General features: G+C 47.0%; 1 long non-coding RNA gene across 1 annotated transcript; it reads left to right on the top strand.

Moving 5' to 3' along the window:
• The first annotated feature begins 2,849 nt into the window (after nt 1–2,849).
• On the top strand, nt 2,850–4,190 carry LOC120438295. The gene is made up of 2 exons (XR_005611783.1): nt 2,850–2,957; nt 4,120–4,190. It is a non-coding gene; the product is annotated as an uncharacterized LOC120438295 (long non-coding RNA).
• The last annotated feature ends 302 nt before the right edge of the window (nt 4,191–4,492 follow it).

Genomic DNA, 4,492 nt, shown 5'->3' with positions numbered 1-4,492 from the left:
TCATTCCATCAGTAGTGCTTACATTGATTCCTCAGTGTGAAAATCCCTCAGATGTAAGTTCACTGAATGAAAGTTCAAGCTCTTCAACCTATAAAACCACAGAGGACCAAACAGATGGATCATCTCTGTCTTCAGACAACACTGTCATACTCTCCCCTCTTCAAAGTCCTCTGAAGAGTACATGGCCAGATGAAATTGTCATTCCACTTTTCTCTGTGGCAACAGAGACTGTACTGAAAAATGCCAATGAAGTCTTTGTTCAAAATGGCACTGTGCTGAACAATACTTCAGTCAAGTCAGATATAATGGAAAAATTAGCTAATTATATGTACAGCTACACAGCCTACCCTACTGGCCTTCAGATTGGAGAAGTGGCAGAGGCTCTGGTCAAAAAGCACCCATGTCTGACAGAGCCAGGCAGTCGTAATGGCTGGATGGGATGGATGTATAGTCTTAAATACAAGATGGGAAATTACAGGTCAAAGTTACGAAGTCTTGGAGTTCCAGTGGTTACTTGCAACTCACTGAAGAACAAGCACCCTGATGACAAGGCTCCAGCGAAGAACATAAAGAAGGCGCGGAAAGGAGAAGTGCTGTTTCTGCCACACTATCCAGGACAAGATGGTAAAGAACAGCAAGAGCTGGAGCGACAACAACTGATTGATGAGTGTAAGAAGAAAAACAGCACAGCCATCAAGGATTTAATGTGCAAAACCTTTGCACATAGAAGACATGATATTATCAGCCAACAGCTGAGTGTCAGCGACATCAAGGACAGATGGCCGGCGTTGTTTGACGTCTCCCAAGTAAGTGAACATTTAAAGGGATATCCACTTGTAAATAAAATTTGGTCTGTTAGATCCCCCATCCTAAGATAAGTGAGGAAAAACATGTTGCTACCATCCTAGTGATTTTGATGATTTAGCAGCAGCCAGGTTGCTTTAATTTGTCATAAGACTCTAGAATCGCTAGGAATTTGAATCAAAATGAGGAATCTGAATCAAAACCAGAATGGTTCTAATCGAAACCATTCCCAAGCCTAGGGAACAATAAATGCTAGTAATTTCCATTCACTTAACTTGTTTTAGGCTAAGCTAATGTAACCTGACTGAAGAATGACTGGGCTGATTGCAAAGTGCCTTTGTCTCACTTATCTAACTCTGGAGCACATAACGACAGACTAGATTTTACTGAAGAGTAAAGAGTGAAGAGTAATTTAATATTTTTATGAAACGTTGGTTACGTATTGTAACCCCAGATTCTATGAGTATAGGCGCAGCCCTTTAAGTGGGTATTCCCCTTGTGCGCGCAGCACTGAAGTATTTTAGTCCACGCCCACCTGCTGTGTGGGCCTCACCCTGGTCTAGTATAAGTTACGGTGAGACCAGGAAATCGACTCTACCGTTTTTCTTCAGCCAGCCAGAAGATGTCCAGCGAGACCATCCGTCTGTGTCCATCCTGCCAGACCGGCTACATCATGTCGTATGACCGACATGCCGTCTGCGTGGGCTGCCTCGGTCCTCACCATGCGGACCTCGCCCTCCCGCCAGAGGAAAAGCAGCGGAGGTCAGCCTTTTTCAAGGCTGATGCTGAGGAGGCGTTCCCGCTAAGAGAGAGGTACTCGCTGGAAGAAGCCATCGAGTTCTTCGATGGTGGGCCAGAATTGCATGATTCCACCCACCGTGAGGAAAACGGCAGTGGTGGCAGCTCCACTGCCTCCCAGCTGGGCAGCCTGGCGACAGAAGGGAGGTGGATGAGCGGACGCTCATCCACCCCTGGCCTTCACATGTCGGCGAGGACGCCGCTCCCAGTTGTTGGTGCGCTGCTCCTGGATCTGCCTGGCATCATCCAGGAGGCAGCTGGTGAGAAGGGACTTCCCGTCCCTCAGCCTGCTCCACCCCCATCGGATGATCTGGCGGGAAGGTATGGCTCCGCTCACTCTCGTTGCCCAGATCCCATCTGGCCTCAGTTCCCGGCGGTGATGACCTACCTCTCTGAGGCAGCAGCAGAGCCAGCGAAGATTAGAGCGTCGGTCTCTACCTAGGGCTTCACAGAGGGCTTCACAGACCGGAGTTTTCCGCCTGTTCCCCCTCTAGAGCCGAGCCTCGCTTCAGTTTTCGGCACCAAAATGACCAAGGTCGTTGGACAGCGACCGGCCCATCCCACCAAACTTGACCAGCTGATAGCAAGGTTCACTGATCGCGCACATCAATGCACTGTTCAGTCAGCTGCAGTGACTAACAACACTGCCTTGCTAGCGTTTGTCATCTCTAGGAAGGTGGAGGAAGCAGAGCTGCCAGAGGAGCTGAAAGGCTTTCTCTGTAAAGCCGCTGACGCGATTCTGAATATGTGCGCCACTTCAGCGGTGTGTTCCTCTCGCATCGCTGCCTGGCAGACGATGGTTCAGAGGGCAACCTGGCTCCGCCTCTTCCCTCCAAGATTATACAATCTCACAGGGAAATAGTGCAAGCAATTCATAACATAAAATTTAGAAGCTTAGTGGAAGATAATACTTTATGTTAAGGCTTTAGTCTGCATACTGAACAACTCCACTTATATGGATTTATGTCTGGATGAGTAAATTAATCTTTTGCATGTTAGAAAATAAGGTCCAGGTTGCAAAAAATGGTAGTTCCACTTAAAGATTTTTTTTTGATTGAATCAGAATTTTGGCCTTCAGATTTTTTGTCCTTGGTTTTTTGTCCTCTCCCATTCAGGTCAGTGCAGAGTTTCATAGGATCACGACCCTGAACCTTGAACCAAAGTTCATGTCATCGTTGGACTTGTATTCATCCAAACTCCTGTCCTTGTTTCAAGCCAAGAAAGGTGCTACTGGACAACGCTACAGGGCACAGTTAAACCTTCTGCTTCAGGTAAGGAAGATTGCATTTTCTAACCACAAAAACGTTCCAACACAGCATTGAAGAGGCCCTTCCACTAAAAACGGCTTTTCTTAGGTTTCTGTTCAAACAGGCACACACAGATACAAACAAATCTGTGTGTGCCTGTTTGTCTGTGTCTATATGTCAGGTTGGGTATCAGACCCCACCTCTCTGGGGACATCTCAGGCCCTCCAAGGTTTGGAGGCCCATCTCCCCCCACCACTTCCCCTGCCGGTGGCAGACGCCCTCAGACATCGGTGCATTGGTGGTTCTTTGTGTCCGGGGGTGGGCGCCCAGGTACCCACCGGCTCACTCCTTGGCGGCTGCTTATCGGGGCATGGAGCCTGGGGCTTGCTCGGGCCACTTTGGGGATGGGGTGCCCTCGGCCTCTCGGCCCGGGTCTCGGTCACTCAGGCACAGCTGGCTGCCGGCGGAGCTCACGGGCACGTCACTGCAACCCCCCCTGGCTTCTGCTCCGCGGCTGCTGAGTGACCCCTCATCTGGGACTCTCCTCAGCTCTTTCTGGGATAGTGGCGCGGCTGCCCCTCTGTTGGTCTTCCTTGGTCTCTTGTGTTCTGGGGGCCTCTGGATGTCTGGAGTTTTGATCTCCTCCATACCTGCTTCATGCCCTGGAGGTCGGGGCTGTGGCCCCCCACACCCTCTAGCAGATCATTACATGAAGGAACCTTTTAAAAACAAGCGCGTTCATGCTCACAGGTGTACACACGGGTGATCACACACACAAACTACACCCTTTTGGGCTCCTACCTCAAAGCACATTGTGCGCTGTCGATCTCACGTGCTGCACCATAATGTTTAATATTTAGTATTTACTGTCATATTCCCATATATCATTGTGATCTTGTTTATTACTCTCGTCTTCTTCTGCTTGCTTTCTTTTTTCTTTCTCAACAGGTGATCCAGGTGATCGATATGTATTTTTTTGTCTGCTTATTCTGTTGGTTTTTGTTTTTTGCCCTTTTTCCCCGTCCCTCTTCTCAGGTTTTTTTTTTTCCTCTTTCTTTCTCCCTTTCTTTCCACCAGTCAAGTCTGTCCCGTATTCAGCAAGTGAAAATAAAATAAACAATAAAGGTGAATCAGATGGACCATTACGGCAAGGCTGGGACGGTCCATTTGGTAAAGTAAATCCGTTGGGCATCTTTCTTCGCCTTTAGACAATAATTCTGATGGCAAAAGAACCAAACGGGACAGGTTAAAAAAAAAGAAAAAAAAAAAGGTTTCTGTTCAATATTTTAGCTCCACAGGTGTTCTTACCTTGATGGTGGGTGTGAAAACAGGTCAACAACAGAAAAAAAAATAGTTATGTTTAAGCTAGAAATGGTAAGTCATGTTTTAAATGTGCAAATTTTGCCTCAGTTGAGACTTCCTGTTTTACAGAGTGGAAATTCCATCGAGAAAAAATGAGAAGTCATCATCAGATGTCTCATTGACCATCTGGGAGAGGATCCAAGTGCCTTAATCAAAACCTTTGAGGTTGGTGCAATAAATCTGTTTTAGGAATATTAGTAGTTTATTTTAGCTTGTGAGATCATAGAAAAGTTTTAAGATACTGTTCTAAAGAAAAAAAAAACCACTTCAAAGCATACAAA

The sequence above is a fragment of the Oreochromis aureus genome, linkage group 3 (assembly GCF_013358895.1).
Source record: "Oreochromis aureus strain Israel breed Guangdong linkage group 3, ZZ_aureus, whole genome shotgun sequence".
NCBI lineage: Eukaryota > Metazoa > Chordata > Actinopteri > Cichliformes > Cichlidae > Oreochromis > Oreochromis aureus.
The sequence above is the reverse complement of the archived record's forward strand: the minus strand, read 5'-3'. Positions and strand labels throughout refer to the sequence as shown.